The sequence below is a fragment of the Sinohyriopsis cumingii genome, chromosome 1, assembly GCF_028554795.1.
Source record: "Sinohyriopsis cumingii isolate HCF-2022 chromosome 1, ASM2855479v2, whole genome shotgun sequence".
NCBI classification, from domain to species: Eukaryota; Metazoa; Mollusca; class Bivalvia; order Unionida; family Unionidae; genus Sinohyriopsis; species Sinohyriopsis cumingii.
This window is the reverse complement of record NC_142961.1, coordinates 5,265,202-5,289,787: the sequence shown is the minus strand read 5'-3', so window position 1 is coordinate 5,289,787 and position 24,586 is coordinate 5,265,202. Positions and strand designations below refer to the sequence as shown.

Below are 24,586 nucleotides of genomic sequence, written 5' to 3'. Positions count from 1 at the left end.
AGGAAAGTAGACGGCTACCCAGTGGGTTCCTGGGAGATGACTTTCGTCCGTGTTGATCACGTAAGCTTGATGGTCTTTAGGTTTGCGATGAGGGAGTTCATCTTTAGCACAGACGACAGGATTCCAAGAAGACGTATACGAACTGTGGTTCAAAAGGTAATAAAGTTCCCAGGTATCCATTGTTTTGTGTTTTTTCTTCTTCTTCTTCTTCTTCACAGGTAATAATAAGTCGTCAATTCGATCCTGACTTTTTGTTTGAAAATGTCTGACGAATAAACGGTTATTCGTTCTGTTTCCTCACTCTGATTCAGGAGAGCTTCGATACGATGGATCTCTTGAGTGGTTAATGGTGGACAAGAATGTTCACGCAAGTCTTTATACCACTGATGCAACACGTCTTTGTTCGAGATGAGACTCCAAGCTTCGTCCAGATACTCGTGCAATTTTTCTTCTTGACTCAACATCAGGCATTTATCGTGTTGAATTTGACTGGGATGATCGTTTTGACATCCATAGCAATTTTTCTTGATTAATTCCGTCATTTTTTCGACCAAGTGTTTGGCAAAACAGGAGACTAAATGGGCTTCTTGTTCTGGCCATCTCGACTTCATCATGACAACTTCTTCGTCTTTGTCTTGAGATTCTTCTCCTTCCACGGTCTCCTCACATTTCATGTCCAAAGATTCTCCACTAGGTAAAGAGGGATAACAGTCTTCCATGGCTTCTAATAATCTAGAATGACTTCTCTCAAACTGTTGATTTCTATGGTATTATCGAATTCGGCATACAGGATGACGTTCACTGTTGCTGGTAGTTCTTTTGCAAACTGAAGTTCCACACGAATCTGGCCAGATTTTATAGGGTGGAAATGTCCCTCGTCGCTGCCTTGGTCTGGAGTGAAATCGAAAGCCCACAAAGCGTAGCCTCCTGCGTAATCTTCGTACTCAATACCGTGACTGGTGTTGGTTCCTAACTGGCCGGTGGCTTCGTACAGGGACAAGTACGATCTCAAGTAATTCATTTTTTTGGGATCAAAGTCAGGTTCGAAAGGTCGGGTACACAAGGTCTTGCCATCGCGACTGACTTCGATTTTCTTCACGTTGAAGTGTTGAAAGTTGAAAGGATTTTCAGCGAAGGCTCCGTTGAAGGCTGAATTCAAGACCATACCAAGGATTAAACGCTTGGGTAACTGTCCTTGAAACAGATGATCTTCGATCATAGAATGCTGTCCCTTGGGAATGGTGAACGTTTTCACTTCCACACGTCGGATGGGATACTTGGCGGTCGTTCTGCTCAACGTTTGACTGATTTCGTTACCCACTTTGGGTAACACTTCTACGCGTCGTACGTAGACTTTGGCCTCTTCAATTTTGCTTTTAGGAGCCTTAGCAGGATCAGCCTGCAAATGGAAAGCGGTACTGCTGCGATTCAGTCTCAAGCGAACATTCAGCAAATATTTCTCTTGCACCCACATGTCCAAATGCAAACGATCCATCAGTTCTAAACTCTTCTTGTCTAAGATTTTGCTTTCTCTTGCCTCAAAGCCGGAATTGCTTCCATCCATTGCCTCGAACTTGCCCGCTTCGTCAGGTACCCACAGCACACAGGCATTGAGATGAGTATCCTTGGCATCTATTCCGTACGTCAAGAGATTTTCCAGGTAGGCACGGTAAGGGTATGTATCCATGCTGCTGCTGACTAGTTTGTTATTCAAGTACAAATCCACTGAGCTGAACAAGGAATGCATGAAATTGTTGACGGGAGCTATTTCCTCAGCGCCATCTACTGGACCATTACCCTTATCTAGAACTTGGACTTTCAAGTACAAGTAACTGCTATTCAGATCGATGTAATCTTCGGGCTGTCCCTTGATTTCAAACTCAATGGGAGCGGAATCGGTCAATGAGGAGACGGGATGAAATTCCACCCACTGAGATTCTTGCATCGTCATCATGGTGGGGGGCATGGCAAACAGATCCAGTTCCGTCTTGGAACAAGCGCAAGACTCTCGGTGCATCATTTTTTTTTCTGTGTTTCAATAATCGAAAACGTCTAAGTCTCGAACGGTTCTTCTTTTCTTGGCCTTTCTCGCTTGAAGTCTGGTGAAAGGGTGTTTTCTTCGTCGTCGTCTTTTTCTACCTTGTCCTTGCTGAATGCCTGACTCGGTAGCGTGCAGGGCATTTATAGGTGTGTCTCGTGGCCTAAAATGTCTTTGCCCGTTTGCAGCAAGACATTTTTGCCAGCCCTCATGAAGGCTTCTTTAGGGTTTTGTTTGTCGATGATGACATTTTGGAGAAATTCTTTGCCTTGCGTCAGTGCCGCATCTTTCAAAGCGTGCAATCCGCGTGTCACCATCGGTTTCAACACCGGGGCCACCGAACGAAAGGCCGATTTTAACATATCTCCTAAACCGTGTCCTCGCTGTGGTGCAACCCCTCGGTACACTGGATACATGACTTACTTACGAATCGTGAGAGAACCGTTTCGAAAATGGAGTTTCACCGTGACTTTTCCTTTGGTGAATGGAATATTTTGTCCCAAATCTCCTTTTATAGTAATGTTGACCGTGTCCAAATACGACTTGCTGACCGGCAAATAGTGAGGATGGACAAATTCGCGGTGGACGTGGTAAGTGTTTCCACCTTCCTCGTCAGCGTTCGTGGCAGAATCCACTTTGAAAGGAATGACACGCAGTAACGGCACGGAGGTGTGTCCCACCACGTTGTACTCCACCACATCGGAGTACACAAAGATCAAATTCAGTCCTTGGTTCAGTTCTACCGGGGTACGAAAATACTGGCCAGAAGTCTCGTTGTCGTAAATGATTGGTAATTCGGGTTTTGTTTTTGTTCTAATTTCTTCCTCAGCTCCATGTCTCCGCCCAACATGTCAAACAATTCAGGACAAAATGAAATGGACACGATTTTACTCCGCTCAAATTTCATCAAGAAGCGACGAGCTACTTTGTGGTACTCCATGGTGACACTTTTGTTGTTGACCTGCTCAAAAGCTTTCCCAAACACGCCATTAAACCTGGAGGCTATGGCGCTGACCAAATGATGACCACTAAAATAATAGCCTGGAAGAATGGACAAGTGGTAGGTCCACTTTTGAGTGCTTTCATTATAGGTTTTCTTGTCAGGTATGGTTCTTTTATTCAATTCCTGTTGCAATGGCACGTCATGAACTTCCACATCAAATTTATTTTGATTGGGAAGGACATTGAGAACTTGGGTCGGGTGAATCATTTCTACTAAAGCCACTTCCCAATGGGCTTCGTGATCTAAGGCGATGGCCTGAGGTAATTTGGCCGTGTAACAGCACAACGTGTTGTTGGGAAACACCTCCATGGAACTGTCACTGGGTAAGGTTAAGTAAAATTGGTTTAAGTGACTCATAATTCCAGAGTTCTGTGGCTGTCCGAGGGGATATTACTGGACGTCAGAGGCGTGTCTCCGCCCAAAATGGGGTTCTGATTGTGGTTGGAGTGGTGACTGACACTGGCACTGGACACAAGGTTCCCGTTCGAGGAGAATTTCAGGGAGGGATTGGGAAGCAGGTAACCGATGCAACTGCTCAATAAAATGGTCCACAATTGTTTGTCTCCTTGTTGCAAACTCAAATTGGCGATGGCTGCCCCGATGACACAATACACCACGAAGATTTGGCAGAAAAAGACGATTTGCGTTTTAGGCACACGTTCTCCACACCACACCCACAAGGGTTGTTTTTGTAAATCTTGCACAGAAGAACTGGGTGAAGAAGGAGTGGTCGACGTAGCTGCGTCTGATGTGTGAAAGGGCATGATGGTCACTTCTTTTTATAGTCGATGACTTGCGAAGCGTCGATCCAAGAATCGGAACTGGGCGGATATCATTTCCATCGTACTTTGACTTCTTTGACACGTCGTTTGCCCACTTTACGGGTTCTGCGTTCGAGAATGCTTTCGATGTCGTACATGTCGTCTTCTTTTTTGGTGACACGTTGTAACTCGGGCAAATAAAACGTTCCTTTGAGCACTTCTTCGTTCATGTCTTCCAATTTATAGACGGCAGGATGACGGCATGCACTCGTCCAGTGACGCGAAACAGTTCGGTCGTCCAGTTAGGTAAGTAACCTTTGTCAAAAGTGCGTTTGGCTTTGCCAACTCTCCACTTTTCTTGGGGACAGCCCTCGTCGGGGACGTACCAAACAGACGCTCAAACACCAGCACTTCGTTGTCGGGAGTCACGTCTTGCGGGGCACGTCCGATGCTTCGATGGTAAGATTGGTTGTAAGCTTGCACCAGGTGCGGTAAGATGTCGATGTACTTCAGAGTGTGGTGATGCGTAAAATATTTCCACATGCGTTCTTTCAAAGTGCGTTGAAAACGTTTCACGATGCTGGCTTTGGTTTCGGGATTCTCGGTGGTAAAAAAATGAATGTCACGTTTCTTTAATTCTTTTTGGAAAGCTTGGTTCAGAAATTCGGTGCCTTTGTCCGTTTGCCATCGAAGAGGGTGACGACCACTTTGTTTCAACACTCGTTGCAGGGCTCGCACTAACTCGCTGCTCGATTTGGAAGTCAAGGGCACGACCCAGGCAAATTTGGAAAAGACGTCGATGACACAAAACAAATATTTGTAGCCACGATTGTAGCTGGCCAAATGAGAGACATCGGCTAAATCGGCTTGCCATTGATGATCGATGCCTTCCACTCGGGTGCGACTTCTGGCAAACTTGCGTCGAATGGGTTTGTGCAAAGTGTAGGTAGCTTGTTCTTGTAACCATCGTTGCACTTGAGGTAAACGGAGACTTTTCAGTCGCGTTTTGGCAGCACGATACAGTTCTTGAACTCCTGCGTAACCTGCAGGATGCGAGGGATCGTAGTAAATGCTGGCTAAGACTTTTTCCATTTTTTATTTTTTTTGTGTTGGTTGGTGTGTTAATAAGGCACCCACTCTTGGAAGAGGCTACTCTTTTTCTCTTGGGGTATTTTCTTGGATTGCAATGCTTTGCGTGTGCGACCGGCAATAGGTGTTGAAGAGGAGGAGGATGTCTGAGCGGGGGATATCGGTTCTTGTTTCACTTCTGTCTTCACTTCTGTCTTCACTTTCTTTTTCTCTTGTGATGAAGAAGGGGTGGCCATCATCTTTTTAATCCATCCAATTCTGGAGGTAGGTGGTGTTGTTAACTTGCGTACTTTTTCTGGTGGAGTTTGAAACCCTTCTTCTTCTTCTTCTTTTCCTTTTTCTGTCTTGGTCACTGGTACTGGTACTGGTACTGGTGATGGTGCTGGACTTTTCATCAAGGTCTTAAAATCTTTCAGAGTGGGTAGAGCTGTTTCGTCTAAAGCTTTCTGGTGAAAGAGTTGCAATCGTTGCAAGAGTTGACCGTACTTTTGCGATTTTTCTGTTTCGGACAAATCTTGGCGATCCATCAAGGACTGCAATTCGTGTTGTACCTGGGACATCTCGCTCAAATTGGGATTGGGAGGTAAATGCGGGGTGCGTTGTTCTTGCCACCAATGGTATTCCATCCATCGTTTGTAAGGCACTAAAGCTAGTTTTCGTCCTTCCATGGGGTTGTCAGGGGTTGATTCTGAGATCTTGGGACTTCCGAGGGCCTTTTTATCTTGCTCCCACCAGTCCTCCCAACATGGTTCCCAAGACTCCTTTCAGTATGGGGCCTAACAAGAGAGGCAAAATGCCTCCACGTTGGACCAACATCTTCTTTTTTTGACGAATGGGAATTTTCTTTTGAACCATTTTCCGAAGAACGTGACGATGTTTGCCTAAGCATTGTTTCTGGTGTTTGGACAAAGGGATCGTGCCTTTCAAAACGTTCAAACAACAATCGCACACGGTATCGATGACCTCTTTGGAGGCCGTTTGAATGAGTTTTTTTCGTAGGGGTGGAGAAGCTTTGGACAGGACAGATAACATGTCTCCATGTTTGGCTAAACGTGGTGGCAGTCCTTTCCTTTTCTTTCCTTGCGGTTTTCTGAAGGGTGACATCTTTGAGTCTTCAGGAGCACCGAAAAAACACTGATACCCTACTTGGTCACAGGTCTTTTTTATACTGGAACGCGTCGCCACTGATTGTCTTTACGTCGTATCAGTTTGAGGACAGGCATGACACGTCGTGCAGGGGTACGCAACGGACTAAATCGAGCCAGTTCTTGCTTGGACAAATCCAGTAAACTTTGTAACATGCCCGATCTTTCATGGACTTTGATTTTGGGAGAAGGTACTTTGTGAGCAGCAGCCACTGCCGCTAAATGGGAGGGTCCTGCCACTGGGGAAGTTCTTTTGGGGGTCATCAACGGAGAAGTTCTTGGTGTTATCAACGTCTCCAAGTACTCTTCAGTTCTGGGTGTCATTAACGGAGAAGTGGACAAACGTGAGGCTGCCGGAGACGCAGTCACCGCTGTGGCAGGTCGTGGTTTGCGAGTGTAAGGTTGCGTCCTGCCCGAAGTGCCTCTCTTGCGACTAGTTTTCTTCTGTGGACTTTGCTTTTTCTGGGGACTTTTTTTCTGTTTCTTTTTCTGGGAGCTTCTTTTCTTTTTCCGGGGTGGTGGTGTCTGGTCAGAGGAGGGTCCTGCCACTGGAGAAGTTCTCCTTGGGGACCTGGTCTTTTTCTTCTTCTTGGGGCTTCGTTGGACTTTTTTCTTGGGGATAACTTTTGAGACATTAGGATCCCATCTTAAGAGAGAGCGAATGATGACCCCTCCTAGAGTACCGCTCCCTCCAGGTTTCAAAATGATTTGTTTTTTGGTTTGAGTGTCGATGCGGGGATCGGCCAGTTGGACCAAAGCGACTTTGTTTCCATCGAAAAAGCGCTTGGTTTGATGAGGAATCTGAATGATTCCTTGGAGTATTTGACGTGCCGTCACCGTGAACCATCGTAAGACTTCTTTGAGACTAGCTTCTAAGACACGGGCTCGTGTTTGAGGATTTTTTTCTCGACTGATGCCATACAATGCACGAATCAATTTGACGGGAAGATGCGACTGAAGGGACGTCATGTTCACACTGTGTGTGAGACAGACGAAAAGGGTCTGAGGTTTTTATAGATTTTTTTTATGTGGCGTGAAATGAAATCGAGGACGGAGACGTCTTGGCACCAGCGGTGAAACAAGTGGGTACGAAATCGCAAATCCTCGGGAGTTGTAGGTTTCAAATCGACGAGTAAATAGGCGTGTGGTGTTTGAGTGGCATCGTCGTACGCCTGAGTCAGCCAAGGCGTTCCTAACTTTTTGGCTAAGACTTGCACTTGCGATTTATCTCGAGGGCTTTTAAACAAGACCACGTAATGCGCATTGAGACTGATGGTGCGATGGGCTTTACTTTGTTGAAACAAATTTTGGGTGATGTAAACAACACTGACATTACGGTGATGCCCTTTGCGCGTGAACCACAGTTTAATTTCTTCTTCGTCTTCTCCTAACATGTCGTCGAAAATGACCAAATGGGTTTGACGGGAGTCAGAGACGATGCTGTCGTCTTCTTTAGGAATGCCTTCCACAAACACGATGGAATCGCCTTGACTTTCTCGCAAGAGGTTGTACGCCGATTGCCACTCTTTGTAACACCACACGATCCGTTGAGGTGGCCGATCGATCAAATGATGTTTATGTTCGATCAAACGTTTGACGAATTCGGTTTTGCCTGAACCGCTAGGTCCAGCAATGAGCATGTTAAAGGGATGGCGAAGATACAAAGCCTCCCAACTGGCACGATCTAAGTGTTCGTCGATGACTTTGACAGTAGAGGAAGAGGGAGCAGAGACAGCAGAGGTAGCCATTGTGTGAGAAATGTCACTTGTGACACGAAAACAAACAAGACAAGAGTTTATATACTTTTTCAGAACACGTTTATTGAATGTTTTTTTTTTCAAACATGAATACGAAAGACAAAAATACATAAAAGCCAAAGGCTTAAGTACAAGGATAAAAGGCACATGATAACCATAAACGTGGAATAAAAACAAGTGTCTGTACAACATGTTTTGGGTAATGTTCTAACCAGTTCTATAGTAGGGGGTAAGGTCACACAAGTGTCCTCCCGAAAGGGTCTTTCAGGTCTGTCCACGACAGTCCTGTCCTGGGTGACGGGTTCTTCTGGCACCGTCACTAACACAGGATGAAAAGTAACTTTTTTCCTTGAACAACTCTCGTGCATACTGGGCCACTTCTTGGGTCCAAGCCTCAAAACCCCGTTCTTTCCAGGCACGGACATCTGTCCAATGGGGATGTAAGTCACAAGCTACACACACATCGTCATACACGTCTTGGGTAGCTAAAAGTTGACGAATCTTTTTTTCCTGTTGAGGTCGAGAAGTATCCAGATGAAAACGCAAGGCTTTGAGCAAAAGGAGTTTTTCGTGACCATTTAAGGCCATTGAGGTGGTAAGTACTGATCGTAAAGAGTCCACAAAGAATCGGCTGGTAAACGAAATCCCAGAAAACAAGTCACTAAGACACACACCACTTGTCGTCCCAAATTGAATGGATACAGTTCTTGTAATAATTGATGGTAATGATCCACGGTTTGAATATGGTCATTGAGTACCTTCCACGGAATCTGTTCAATGATATGTGACATAATCCGTGGCATGGCAACTTGATTTTATAGTGTCTTTGTTTCGGAAGCAATAAAGGTAATTTCTAACCAAACATGTTCGTTCTCCAGTAGGGAATTTAAATGTTACATACTGTAACTGAAACGTCAGAGTTTGTCTAGATGTTTCGTCTTTTTCTAAGCAGATTCCATGTAACAAATGTTGGTAATCCTTTAACTCGTCTTCCTCAATACGTTGCAGTAAGTGAATCTCGAAGTAACCAAAATTACGAACGTCTGGTCCATCATCATCCCCAAACTGAAAGTGTTCAACAAGGTCTGACCACTGAAAAAATTTCTGACGAATCAGTCCTCTTATACCATTCAGGTACCAGTGGTTAAAGATCTGGTGACGTAACGGATGCAATTGTTCTTTACGTTTTACTTGTATTTTCACCAGCTCTCGGTAAATCCTTTCTCTCAACTCCTCAGGCAAGCCCAAAATGTTCTCTTGTAAAGTATCCATAAGTATATACACTGTTTTTGGAATCGTTGGGTGGTGGCCAATAGCCTCGTTTAACTTTGTGCCTAATGTAATATCCACTCATAATCAGTCTTCTTGTACTTTGGAACATAGCATAATTTAAAAACGGACGAATCACTTTGAGTTTGCGTTTCACTTGTATTTTGATCAGTTCTCGGTAAATGCGTTCTCTCAACTCCACAGGCAAAGCACGAATGCTCTCTAGCAAAGTATCCATGAATAGGTCATACTAAATCCTCTTTGGTCTGACACAAGAAATGTACTGTTTGCACAAACATGGTTTTACTTCAGTGTCGAATTTAAATCGTTCAGTCACTAATCTACACGTTACAATTCGTTCAGAAGTTTCCTCTTTCACCAAGTTGACATTGTGTTCAAGATGTTGGTAATTCGTTAACTCTTCCTCTGGAATTCGATGCAGTACGTTTACAATGATGTACCTACAATCGTCCATACCAAACCAATCCTTTTTAAAACTAGAGGATCGTTGATCAATGTCTGTCCGATGGAACACTTTCAATTGAATCAATCCTTGTATAGCCTTCAGGTACCAGTGGTTCAAACACCGGTGACGTAACGGATGCAATTGTTCTTTACGTTTCACTTGTATTTTGACCAGCTCTCGGTAAATGCGTTCTCTCAACTCCACAGGCAAAGCACGAATTTTCTCTTGTAAAGTATCCATGAACAGATTATGGTAAGAGGTTACTTCAATGTCTCGGTCCCACTAAGGGTAAGTAATGACAATTCGGTGACCATCGAGCATGTTCAACGTAGGCCGAATCTTGCGGTTCCCAGTGGTGAAGTGACACACCGCAACTGAAGCACTTGACTTTATCTCCTTCGCCCAAGTAGAAAAATCCGGCTCTGGCTAATTCTTCGGGGGTCGGTCCTCCCAGATACTTAGGCCATTTTCCTTTGAACGATTGAAGACGATTTTCAAAGTCGCAGTATTCCGACAAACGCACAGGAAACGAATATTCGTCTTTCACAGGTTAGTTTCGATGAGGGTTGAGTGACATGGGTAGGAGTTTGCTCAGGGCTGGATGACATCCGTAGGGGGGTAGACGTGAAGGTGAACATTCCCCTTTAAAACGAAGCCCAGTAAAATGTCCAAGAGGACGACCGGCATCACTTTCGCATCCCTCAGGTTTGACACGCACAGCATCACTTTCCATGATAGGGGTAGTGACACTAAAGTTCCCATGATGCTTTACGGCATCGCTAAGGTCACAAGGTACAGCATCGTACCCATCGCAAGGCTCACAATCGCATTCCACTTCCGAAGCCTCACACTTGAATTGTGCCTTTCTAAACAACTTGTTCTGTGTTTCTCTGAAAGTATTCATCTTGTTCACTCGGTCTTGGTAGTCACAATGAACTATCGATCTTGACCATAGCCCCCTTTTTATACTAGTCGCAATGCAGTCTCCAGCTTGTACATCTTTCCTTTTTTACGTTTTTTATGTCCTGTTCTGGAAGGTACCGTCTCTAAGGTACCGTCAACATTGTACCGTAGTGTGATGGGTGGAAAGGCCATAGAAAGGTAAGGGCAGTGCGGAGGCCATCGAGTATGTTCCAGAATAGCTGAATCTTTATAGATACATAGATCCATTCGTAACTTCAGTCCGCAAGCGAAACACTGTACCTCGTATCTCAATCCGGACTCAGGTCCCAAGTAGACAAATCCTGTTCTAGCTAAAACATGCGAAGAAGGTAATCCTTCCCTATCCGTAGGCCATTTCTGAAACGTGTCCAATCGACGGGCACAATCACAATAGTCAGGTAAGAAGACTGGAAAATGGTAGGGTTTGAACTTGGAGTTCTCATCGGGTTTCTTACTCGATTCTTGCTGTGGCGAAGTCATCTTTCTGGTGGGGTAACTATCCTCTTACAACCAATGTTTTATACAACGTGTCCATACGGTAAGGTGAAATGATTGGGAAGTCGCACTCGCTTCTGGTACACGATTTGATAGACTTTTTCCAAGGGCCGACTGACGATGTGGTGAGTGGGTAAACGTACGATCTTGTTCGGTTGATAGGTGGTCACTTTAAAGTTTCCATCCTCTCCCGATTGCAAGGCTTCTTTCAATACCCCAAAGTTGACCACTCGACTGGTACGATAATTTAGAGTCAGTCCTTTCACTTTGCACGTCGTGTGCACTTCTCCTTGTTTGTCCCGGTATTCGTAGCCGTAATTTTTGGGACCACCACTGACGAAACTTAGAATCTTGTCGTCGGGATGCTCGTCTGTCCAGGCTCCTAAACGGTCTCCTTCGATGTTAGGGTGCTGTTGACTCGGGTGATGGATGTAAATGCAACTGTCCGTGTCAAAGTACAGAACGCGTTCCCTTAACAGTTCTAAAGCTTCGTACAATTTTAAGCGAGCATGAGCTGTCACGTAAGCCGCAATGATGACATTTCCAAAAGGGTCGTCTTGTACAAAGTCCAGATCTTCTTCGTAATTGATCAAGATTAAATTCTCTCGAACGACGTCCACGTGTTTCATGTATTTGGTTTTGTCGTGAATCATCTGGAAGTAGCGGGAAGGTTCTGTCAAATATTCCGTCTTGGGTAAACACGGTCGTTGTGCCATTTTACCCCACAAGCAATTTAACATCACTTTGGCAAACGATTGCCTGCCTTCGTTTTTTTCGATGTGGTCTAAAGAGATGCCTTCTTGTTCATAGTATTTCTCTTTGAATTGTATTTGGTCTTCGGGAGTGTGACACCAGGAAGGATAGCCGCTGGCTTCTTGCTTCAGTTTCAAAAAGGCATCCAAGTAGTCTGCGAAAATGCCTTTCTGACTGGGATCACCCTTGTGGTATTGTTGTGTCTTGGGAAAGTGGCAAATTTCGTACACTTCTAACAGTTGGTATCCCATGTCCAGAGCTTTGAACAATTCTACGCTGACCCAGGTTCCCGTCAAGGCCCGTTCTTCTTGGGTGTGATGGCAAGGTTGGTCTTGGTTGCACGTTTCGGCACAAGTACGGCACAAGGGAAACATCAGTTTGCCTTGACAATGGTGAGGTAAAACGGGATGGTATAGGTTCGTGGGAGACAAAACTTTGCACTTGATCAAGCCTTCATATTGTCGAATGTTTTTCAGGTCGATGTGTTCCGTCAGCAATTGCGGGTGCCCTACAGGAAAGCGACAATATTTGCACACGTAGGGATATAGCGAACACACGTCCAAGTATTTGATTTCTTCTCCTTTCTCTTCGTCGGCTTGGTACAGCAAACAGGTGGCATTGGTCCTTCCTCCGTACAAACTATCCCTCGGGTTCAGCGGGTCCATGAACTGGTAACTTTCCACGAGACGTTTAAACTCGGGATCGGTTTTCATACGGTGATCGTACTCGTGTTCCCACATTTCCACCACTTGGTATCCTTGCTGTTCTAACTTTAGGCGTCGCTGACAAGTGTCCTGGTACAAGTCTTCCATGGTTCATTGCAAAAACTGATTTTTAGTGCCACGGTCAGGGTAACAGACGGGACATCCCTGAAATAAGCAACCGTTAAACTCGTACACGATCTTGGGGTTTTCTAAGTCCCAGCCATCGACCGAATACGTTCCGATGGTCTTTTCGCCCCTCCGTTGCGAGCATGCTGAATCCACTTGTCTTCCTTGTCGCACAAGTAATGTAACCAGCATAGGGCTTTGACCGAGTATTGACGCTTGACAAAGTGGGTCGTTTGAGGACTGATGACAGCCACGGTGTTTTCAGGCATGAATCGTTGTCAATACACTAAGGAACACGCTTTGGCAATGGTGCAAGCTTCTTTCAAAGGATCGACCCCTCCGTGTTCGATAAACAGTTCTCGAAATTTTCCACAGCAACGCCGTAAAATGTCCACGTCGGAACGACAATACTTTAGCATTTCTTCCTGAAAGTCGAAAGGGTCCGAGGCGTGAGCCTGGTACCAAGCGTAGAAAGCTTCTCGTTGTTCGGTACGCATGTTGTCGGGGTCGTAATAGTGAGCCTCAGGTAAATGGGGTAGAACGGCGTGTTGATTGGCTTCCGTATTGAAAAAGTGTGGAAAGTACCCTTTAGCCATTTCTGTCATTCCAAACGTTTTAGGCGTTCGACTCAAAGGCATGGCCAAGTAGCTCATCGAATCTTTAAACTGTACTTGTCCCACTTGCATGAAAATGAATTTGGCTCCGTTCAAAGTCACTTTAGGACGCTCGGTGCCTTGTTCCGTATAGTACCTCAAAAGAAACTGTCCATCGTATCCGGAGAAATTGTGAGCCATCACCGTGGCATGACGATGACAATCTCCGTAACGTTCGATGTCCTCTTGGCTCCACGTCTTGTCGATGGGGTCTAAAACCCATTGTGCAAAATCGGCTAACGTGTTCGGTCCCCGAAAGATTTTTTCACGCCCTCCAGGAATCTTGCTGCAGTGAGGGCAATGACTGAAGATAGGTTCTTGAATGCACTTCTCGCACGCTCGATGAGCCACGCAGAAATTAGGAATGTGAATGCCGGTTTCTTGCATGCATTTGAAATCGAAAAAGATGAAATTGCCTTTCTTCTTGTGACCGTCCTCTTTCTCTGGTGGGGGTTGGTATTTTTGCACGTAGCATTCGTGTTCCAAGTCCACGATGTGGTGACAAATGTGACATTTTTTCTTTCCTGAACATACGTGTGCCATTCTCGAATGGAATAGCATTTTTCAGGGTTGACTAAGGGTGGTGAACTTGGTTTAGAGGTTTCAAATTCTGGTTCACTCATGTCCTCTTCAAAATCACTGGCATGAATTTGTGCCAAGATTTCAGCCCTGGTACGAGGCGATAGATCACGTTTCTGCCTCTTACTTTCTTCTTCTTTCTTCTCAAATGAATAGGATGGTTTCATCTTGAGTGAAAAACGTCAAATGACTCAAGTTCAAACACCATAGACTAATTTATAGTCATGGCAGACTAGCGTATATAAAAGGGTGTGTGTCTTGTTCTTTCACTATTCATTTCACTCTCAAGCCGAGCACAACGATGGAAGAGGCTAACCAAATCGAACGTTTCGTCAGAGCTTTGCGAGGGGCCATTAGAAAATTCTCTTCAGACCAGCCTACGGACTACTCTCCTTCCTTTAGAGATAAAAGTCAAGATACTTGCTATATCTGTCAGAAGAAAGGGCATTTTTCTTCAGAGTGTCCAGACCGTCAAAAAAGAACAAACACAGGGGCTAAAAAAGACAAAAGTCAAGATACCTGTTATTATTGTAAAGAAAAAGGACATTGGTCTCCAGATTGCCCAAAAAAGAAACAAGAGGAGTCAGAAGAAAGGAGGGATTCTTCAGAAGAAAGGGATTCTTCGGAAGAAGAGAGGAATTTTTCAGAGGAAGAAAGCAGACAGGTGAAGAAAAAGAAACAGGAGAAGAAAAGAAGAAGGGAAGAAAGCGAGGAGGAAGAAGAAGAAGAGGAAAAGAGTGTGACGGTGAAGAAATTTAAAAAAAACAGAGAGACTAAACAAGGAGACAGAAGAAGTCAATGAACTTTTAATTAAAGTGTTGTGTTATGAATTGTGAATTGGATTGTAACTATTTATAAAAGAATAAATTAATGATATAAGGTAAGTGTCTTTGAGTTTTGATTTTAAAATAAGAACGTACACTCACGCACTCATACACAAAAACGTACTATAAGGGTAAAATGGGCTGTTTAATATTTTTTTTTAGTTATTGGCAAATTGAAAGGCTATCTCTTTTCGAGAAATGTGGGTGGCCCTGAAAAGGGCCTTTTTTCTTCATGGTGAAGGGGTGAGTTTAAGCAATCAACTTTAACTGCCTTAAGCCTTTGCCACGGCCAAGGCCTACTTCTGGACTGCGTAATGATGATGATTGGGTTGAAATCACTAAGGGTGGTACGGTAGGCTTAGTCACAGGGTTGACGTGTTTAGCTCGGGAAGGTCGTATTCTCTTCGGTCGTGATAAAGAAGTCTGATACATTTGTTTCAGACTTCTTAACTCCGCTAAAATGTCCAACAATACCGTGACCGTTTGATTTTCACCCTCTTGTTTCTTTGCTGCTACTTCTTCTTGCTGTTGTTTTTTTCTTACCTCTTCTTCTTGCTGCTGTTGCTGTAGGAGAAAAGCTTGTTCCGCTTCCTTTTGTCGTTGTATAAATTTCTCCAATTCTTCTTTCTGTCTCTGTCTAAAATTCTCCACTTGCGGTAATGAAGAAGGTAACGAAGGTTCCGGAACAAATTCTTGCGAGGAGAGAAAATCCACAAAATCCCAATTCACCTCTTCTGAAAGTAAGTCCGGGTTCCCTTGGGCGGTCTCCCCTGTTGGTGCACCCCAATGGATCGTTTTCTGAGTTTCCGTCATGTTGAATCACTGTCGCATAGATTGACTGCACACAAGCGCTAGCGAATCTATATAGACCACGTGACGTCACAGACTGCTCTCTTCGGATTGGATGCGAGCTGACTGAATTTTGTAACGCGTGTTCGGATTGGTGAATGAACTCAATCCGTTTCAATCCTTCCTCTACCTATAAATAAGCGCAGTTCACTGCATTGATTCACCTGTTCTCCTCGCTTCAAGATGTGGACCACAGCTGAGTCATCCACCCTTGTGTCTTCCATGATGTTTAGGCCGGACATGCTCATGTATGTCCGATCCAAGTGGACCGTTGTCCACAGGACAAACACTAGCCTGTGGATACGTAGGATCTACGTTGAAAGACAAGGATGCCTGAAAAGAGTGCTGATTTACGGACCAACAGTAAGACGCAGCCTAAGGACAAGAAGAAGACCAATGCGGTGCCCTTTACGTTAATGAATACATTAACATAAACCCAAAGGCCCTTTTCAGGGCCAGCCATATTTCTCGAAAAGAGAATGACTTTTCAATTGCCTACCTCTTTTTTATTTTTTATTTTTTAAAAAAAAATATAAAAAAATCCCATGTTCAATTTCCCTTGACGCTATAAAGTCCCACCCTGTTTAAATTCCTTTGACGCTATACAGTCCCCTATTCTCATGTTAATTTCCCTTGACGCTAATCTGTCCCACGATTTTTCTCCATGTTAAATTTCCATTGACGCTAATCTGTCCCAGGGGGGTCTGTAATGCTAATCCCCATTGACGCTAATCTATCCCCCTTCACTATATATATATATATATATATATATATATATATATATATATATATATATATATATATATATATATGCTGATCTCAAAATCACATAATTGTATTACCTTTACGGGTGGTGATCAAACAACTGATTAATGGCAGAAATACCAGTACTGCCAGCACTAAAACACTTTGCTGTTGCTACGTATGACCGAACAGCGAGCGATTGAATGACTGTTAATGAGGCAATTAAAGGTATACCACTTAAGTCTTATACCAATTTATTCAATTATGTTCAGGCATGCCAAGAGAGTGGCATAGAAGGCTTGTAGTTGCTGGATCGAGCATTAATACAAGGTCCGATATTGCCATAGATATCTAATTGTGTATGGACGAGGACATACACACACACACAGACAGACAGACAAACACACACACACACTTACACACACACAGTTGTGTCACCAATTGTGGACAGAACTTCCTTACGCAGCATAATCGTACCTGCAGTTTAATAAATGTTGTTGTGGGCCAGCAAATGGATGCTGAGGAAAGAGTACAGAGTTATATTCACGGTACTGTGGGCCGCCAACTGTGAACTTACCTAGTCTTAGCATCACTTAAAGTCAATATATGTCTAATTAAAATGCTCATATCAAAATGAGGTCACTGCATGCAAACTGTGATTTTCGGTGTGCAGTGATGATGTACAATTTGTAGACGTTATAATGAATCACATTTCTGCATAAACGAATACACGGGTGAAGAAAAATTTCACCATAGCATGGTACACATTTTACACACAATGTAAAATATTATCCCAAAGTTTCAATGTAAAATATTATCCCAAAGTTTCAATGTAAAATATTATCCCAAAGTTTCAATGGAATACATCACATAATGATGAAAATGAGCGAGTTAGAAAAGTTAAGACAGGGCCTAAGCATCGACTATTGTGGTTGCCATCATAAAGTAATGCCACTATCTCGCCATTAACAGGCAAGAAATTTATTCAAATAGATAGCGACCCAAACTTGCAACTTTTAATTGTGTGTGGAATTTACAATTTCAGCTGAAGCTTACGTAATGATTTTTTAAAAAAATATTCCTGCACCTTATATTTCCATTGTTCGTTCCATACTTGATATGTTTACATATAGCTTCAAACATGCCTCTCGCTGTGGTGATATGACGAGCATCGAATACCTGAAAAAGCCAAAGACGTTCTCGTGGTTAGATGCTTGTACGCGGCTAAGCTTGTCCATAGAATACACTAGAGTGAAACATGTCTATAGAAAACACTGAGAAATATATCGCTAAAAGAAACAACATGGATCACAGCATTTTCCGTTTATAGAAAGTGTCCTTTATCTTAAGGTGTGAAAAGTAAGTAAATAAAGAAGCGGTGTATATTGACAAACAGTGTCCTTCATATGGAGTCTCCTTGTATTTTCTGGATATACTAGTATCTGAAAAAGAGGCTTCACCAGGCACATCATTTAAATACTACAATGAACGATATCAATTTGAGTACACATATGAAGCAGAAAGAACAAGCAAACAAAGAAATAAATGAAATTTTTTAATTTATCTAAGTATTTTGTTTTGAAATTTTCAGAAAATATAAAAGACTTCATACAGATAGCTTAGCTCTGGAACTCAATGCCCAACTAATGAAAATGGAAACTAGTCGATCGATTGACTTTTAAAAGTATTTAAGTGATATACTTTTAAAGAATGACTTTATGTTAATTAAAGTAAGTCTCAACGTAGTTATTAATTATGTTACTGTTAATATGGTGATTTTATCTCTTGCACCAGTACACAATATCACATAATTCCATCTAAATCAATCACTTAAGAATCTTACCGATACAAATTTGCATCACTAAGCCCGTCTGGTTTTTAAAAGTCGGTCACAGTGACCTCTAATATTTAATTCAGTTTAGAGTATCCTTTTAAAGATTAATACTGACTGTTATCTGATTTTGTTTATAATGGATGCACGGTCCTTATCATGTAGAAGAATTGGAACCAGTCTATAAATTGATGAATTTAAAATAAAGTATATATGGGTGTTATTGGATATGATCGGTTGATGATGTAAAGTAAATTTAGTAACAGGAATCTTTCAAGATCTTATTTTACTTGTAAATGAACAATATCATAGAGACAATCTCTTACTGATAGAATGTCCGTTATTTAACATATTTGACATTGGAATATCATTACTGTAACTAGCACATGGTTCTTTAAGTGCAAAATGAATAACACATATTTCAAACACATGTAGATCAGACAAAACTTTGCGGGAGACGTTGCTTTCTCCGCACAAAAGCTTGCATCAAGAATGGGCCAATGCTGAGACACGAAGCTTGCATCAAGGACGGGCCAATACTGATATATATAGGTTTGATCATGAGTATTCATAAATGTAAAGTTATTTAAGTTTTAATTACATGGCGTTTCCCTAGGTTTGCTATAGATGCTGAATTAGTGCGGTTAGTTTCGAAAATGGCCGAATTTTAAACCCAGAATATTTATTTCACGAAGACACAATATGTTATTTTCAAATCTTCTCCGAATTTCTTCCAAATTGTACTGAAATTGGTGACAATATTTAATGTCTTTTCAATTTCTTTAAATAATCAAAAGCAAATAAATTTTCTGTCATTATGGTTAACTTTTGTGCTTCTAAAACATTGTTATAATAAAGGTCACAAAGACTAACCATGTAATTATTTAGGTCACTTGGTAGAATTGTCGATGTGCTTGCCAGATGTCCCAAGTTCCAATCGCAGGCATGGTTATGTTTCTCTGTAACTGTCGTATTGACCTCAAATAATCTAACTGAATTATTTTACTTTTACTACATGAACAAAATCACTTTCTGTTTTTTATGCTGGTTTTGCATTTATAGTTTTAAACATATACAGAAAAAAATGATGTTGCAGCATAACATCATTTTTATTGCTTTGTGGTGTGATAACAGACTGTCATGTGTATAAGCTGACGGTACGAGCATTCCAATAAAGTGATTTATCGAGGACATTTTCTTATTTGTCCATTTTTGGGGCATGCTAATGGAACACTATGACGCCTCGTGGATCTAAATTTGTAAGTGGAGAAATCATGCTTATCTGCCTTTTCGCCTATCAGACAGCTTGTTTACTAGTCAGACAGCCTGCGTGTATTTATGTATATAATGTAATATGTAGGTGAAACTTCTGCGTACCTGAAGCTTGGACCACTGAATCCGGCCGATACACCTAGGTGCGTTTCTCCATGCAGTCTTTGCTCCATAAGTCAGCTCATTTATTGTCAGCTCGTATGTGCCCGTGTTTTCAATGGCTGTGAGGACATCCATCCAGCGTTTCTGATGGGCAGTTTTATTTTGTCTGTGAATGAGAAATTCCCATTTACAAGTATTCTCAAAGGAGCTCCTTTCTAGAATATAATATCCGTGCGAAAAGCAAGTTTTCTTAGCGAAACCTTTGACAAGTATATTCATTTATTGTTCAACGTAAAATGTCGATAATAATATTTCTCCCTAAAATATATATTATCCCACATTATGAGAAGGCCTCGATCTGCATGTTAAGCCCTTGATCACAGGATTTCTGAGAAACGTGTGACCATCGACCCCAAGGTAGAAACATAAAATGAAATATTCTAGCTTCATAATGATCAATCCAAACTATGAATGAAGTCCATCAAAGGGTTTGGGAAATATTAGCAAACATGTGTCTTAAAGAAAACTTGAACCAAAACCTTTCATCAAAGAGGCTCGACATCGATTCAAAAAATGAGTTACCTTCAATTCATAGTAGCTTAATCATGATATTAAGGAATTCTCTGAATGGGTTTAGGAAATATAAGCAAACAAAAACAACATAATCAAAACCGTAGCACACATTTTCTATTACTCTGACCTTGACTCGAATAGCGATCATGTTTTTCGTACGCTAAATTAGCATCGCCTCACAATGGGTGAAGATGGTCCATTAAATGGCAATATATGCAATGAAAAAGCCTTAACGGAAACTTTGCGCAAATTTTCATTCACTGAGACCTTGACTTGAAGGTAAAGGAAGTCTGGATGTCCTATATTGCCTTAGCTTCAAAATAATTACCCAAGTCATGAAGAAAATACACAAAGACGTATAAGATGTATTAAATAAATGTTACAATTTAACCAACACGCAAGATTCCGATTAATGTTGCATTGACCTCAAGGATAATGAAGTGAAAGAGCGTGTCGTAGAAAAATGATTTTTAGTTTCATAGTAATTCAAGCCAAATATGATTAGAATTTGTCAGTTGATTTAGGAAATCTACGCAAGTGAAAAGATACACCTTTAACCAAAACTTTAACAGAGTGTGGATGGAAATGTCACTGCTTTGTCTCGCTTCCGACTAACGCAGACTGATAATACAAAGACTTTTTTATATGGATAGTGCTCTGGGTTCGACGGAAACGTGGAGTAGAAAACATAAATGAGTGAATTATCCTTTTCTTTGCTGTCTTAATCCATTTTCCAGTTTCTAACTTGGCCTATAAAAACTACACGCATGATCGGCGTCTATGATTAACAGTGTCTTTGAAAAAAAATATATTTTGGAGGGAGTTGTGGTAATTCAGTTGGTAGGGTACTAGAGTTGTAATACATTATATATACATACACAGAAAATCTACAAACTTTATTTTGAGTAGGTCTACATTTACTTTATAAGAGATAATTTCTCAGTGCCACTAGTTTACCTAATATCAGAGAAACAATAACAATTTCGGATTAAATGATCATGGTTGGGTATTTATCAACGTATAAATTTCACCTAACCACTCACCAAAGTAAATAAGGTCCGAAGGATCATTTAATCCGTATCATTCCAATTTATTTCCTATCTAACATCAGATCAGCAGCTTTAATCAACAAAACATTCACTTTTATTCCAACGAAGTTCTCTTTCATTAGCCTCTGCGATCTTTCAAAAGGAAAATCGTGTCCATTTTCATGTTTAGTGAGATCTCTTGGTTGACATATGACCCTAACTTTAAATAACCGCTGCTGTAACATGTTGTCGAGGTGAAATGCAAAACTTTCTTACGATTGGCTTCTAAAGCTTGACATATGCCTTCTTCGGCAAAATGGATGAGTGTTGAAGTGCAGGAAGGTCTGAGCAATTACATTGTTTTAACTTTTAATGGTCGATTTTAATCTGTAACTTGTCAGTTTCAATCCGAAATCACAGGAGTGGGTGGGTGGAAGCTTGTTGGTGTTATTATTATGGTGTGAGCCTTTGATATAGATACAACTTCACATTACATGATCTGGAAACATGGAACCAAAAGTATCCCGCAGAATTTATCGATGTGTAATAAATGCCAAATCAGTAACACGTGACCGTTTGCAACCAATGAAAACGTAGAAAATGCAGTCAATTCAAAACTATTGGAATTATTTAACTATAACAAACAAACATATTTCATTAAATACATACGTGCAATTGATTACAGACACATTATATATATATATATATATATATATATATATATATATATATATATATATATATATATATATATATATATATATATATATATATATATATATATATATATATATATATATATATATCATGTTTCTAAGAATTTAAATTGTTTATCGGAATTGAATAAGATGTAAGTAGGAGATATGCATCTGCGGTGATTTTATGTCTGAAAATTCTTCAGGTGTCGTTCCTGAGAGAAAATATTTGCTAAACTTGAGTGTAGCTAACTACAAGGAAACATACTGTTGAACCTGACCGATTCCGATAAAATCCGATATATTCTCATCCCGGAATCCGTCTTACCTTTTCATGTCGGCATAATATTGGTCAATAAAATCTTTGGCTTGATCGATGAGCTCGGTTTTTGATCGGGATGTCCCTGGGGGTCGGGCTGAAGGGGCTGAAATCATGGAACCTACACACCGTTCTGAGGTACAGCCTGTGCTCTAAAAGTTAAATACAACATGTATGTATAGCGTTTAACGGCACAACAGCAAAATCCTAGTTGTACAATGTCTAATAAATTTAGGTGTCCCCAAAAGGCAAGGAATATAAAGATAAAGACAACAACGGGTAAAATCCTTAAAATACAAACTAAGATTTAAAAAATAGGGTTAACCCAAATTGTATACATATACATATAGAACGAAAAATATATAGACATGAATGACAATCGTTTTACGTGCCTTTGGTTCAAATATGTTGGAAGATCAGGTTATTATAAAATTACCGCAAAGCATATTACAGGAACATGTAAAGTCCATTATTCAGTTCTGTCCAAAACCGATTAGAGGAACAAACAGCAAAACTGACAATTACGCCGACGACAACAACAATAAAAGTAACAGTACCGAGGTAAATTGACCATGCATTATACTTAAATCAGAACTCAGAATGCCAAATGTCTGCATGACGTTTAGGTGGAATTAAGAATTATGGACAGAGAGGCAGACGGACAGCTTGAGATTAACACAAAATCAGTGAGATTGTTGTCTTGTAAGATAATCGTTATATATGCATATGATGCAATCATGCAGATAGATAGATAGATAGATAGATAGATAGATAGATAGATAGATAGATAGATAGATAGACAGATAGATAGATCTCGGAGATTTTTCCTATAAGTAATTGTGTTGAGCCCACTGCTCCAGTCTGCACGGAAAAGTAAAAAGAGATTTTATTCTAAGTAAAGTTTATTTATCATATCTAACGTCGGTACGAGAGAGAGAGAGAGAGAGAGAGAGAGAGAGAGAGAGAGAGAGAGAGAGAGAGAGAATTACAGACAGACAGACAGGCAGACAGAAAGACAAACAGACAGAGAGACAGAGAGAGAGACAGAGAGAGACAGAGAGAGACTGACAGAGAGTCATACAGAGAGAGAGAGAGAGAGAGAGAGAGAGAGAGAGAGAGAGAGAGAGACAGGCAGAGAAAGATAGAATACCTCTAAAGCCTTCATATGTAATGTGTCTCTGTATACGGATCTTTCATTGGCTACATTTTTCAATTTCACGACCTTCTTGGGAATATTACTGGAGTTGTAGGATCTTCTTCCAGCTTTAGACACAACTGGATAATGTCCTTCGCCGAATTCTAACATTTTCCTTGTTTCTTCATCAATGGTTTCGTGTTTGCTTCCATTGCTAAGAATTTCTTTCCCATTTTTTTCATATCCCTGTTTGTACTTGGACTCCATGAATTGTTCCATACGATGAGCGTCATGACCGTTATCGCACGCAATACTACCATGTGCATCTGAAGCATTGATTACGGGACCTTCGTTAAAATGGTCTCCTTTCTTTTTCTTGCAAATGTCAACTTTAATTTCATCCTGACAATTTCTGGTCTTAGTTCCATTTCTGGAACAATGGCCAGTGGCATAGTTGGTCTCGACTTCAAAGGCATTATTTTCGCTTCCTTCAAATACATTATTTTTTGAACAACATGTTCTCCTAATTTTTGACATGAACGTTTCTGGCTGGTTGATCGGATTTGTAGTTCGTACAGTTGGTTGCATGCCGCCCTCATCATAACCAGTTTCCAGATGAGCCGTGTAACCATCTTGACATCGAAGTAGCAGAACAACCTGGGAATTGACTGGGATGGACTGGAGAATGCAGATTGCCTCTTCATATGTCTTGTCTTGAAGGCTTATATCGTTCACTTTGATCAGTATGTCTCCAGACCGTACCAAACCAGTCTCCGCCGCACTGCCACCACTAATTAAATCAGAAACTACCACGAAAGAGTTTTTAGTACAGCTCCGCACCAGTAAACCCAGTCCATATTTTTGGCGTTTGATAAGATTCACCTGAATAATGCCTGTCGATAAGGCACTCTTTTCCATTCCGTCGAAGATACAAGGCACGGTATAATAAACTATGTTTTGGAAATTCGTATTAAGTGCAATAGTAATTGTACCACAGTTGAAACTAAATATTGTCTAGGCGATGTATTAGAATCTACAACACCACGAAAGAAGAAATACTGTTTCTTTTCTTCACGTTTATTTTTCATCGAGTCTCCATACCAGGCATTCTTTATTATCTGCAATATAAAACGTCCAAACTTTGCCTAATTTTATGATAAGAAACTCAAAAGATACTGTTTGTTTACCATGTGAAACTTCTTGGAGTAAATAGTGACTAAAACAAAGATTAACAGCCACATATCTAAGACATGGAGCAAGCAGCAAGACAGTTAAACGTCGTGCAACGTCTCGACCGCTATTCCTCCATTAATATTAAGCATGCTCCACAATTGCTTTCATCTGTCAAACTGTATTTGTTCCCTTCTTATTAGGCATTTCTGACTCTAATAAACTGCTGACAACATGACAAAATTACAGTACATGGCACTAAAA

At 41.3% G+C, this 24,586-nt stretch overlaps 1 pseudogene; it reads right to left on the bottom strand.

The window, feature by feature from the left end:
• Nucleotides 1-24,070, bottom strand: part of LOC149806347 (nitric oxide synthase, salivary gland-like) — an 83,534-nt pseudogene extending 59,464 nt beyond the window's left edge.
• Between the last annotated feature and the right edge of the window lie 516 nt (nucleotides 24,071-24,586).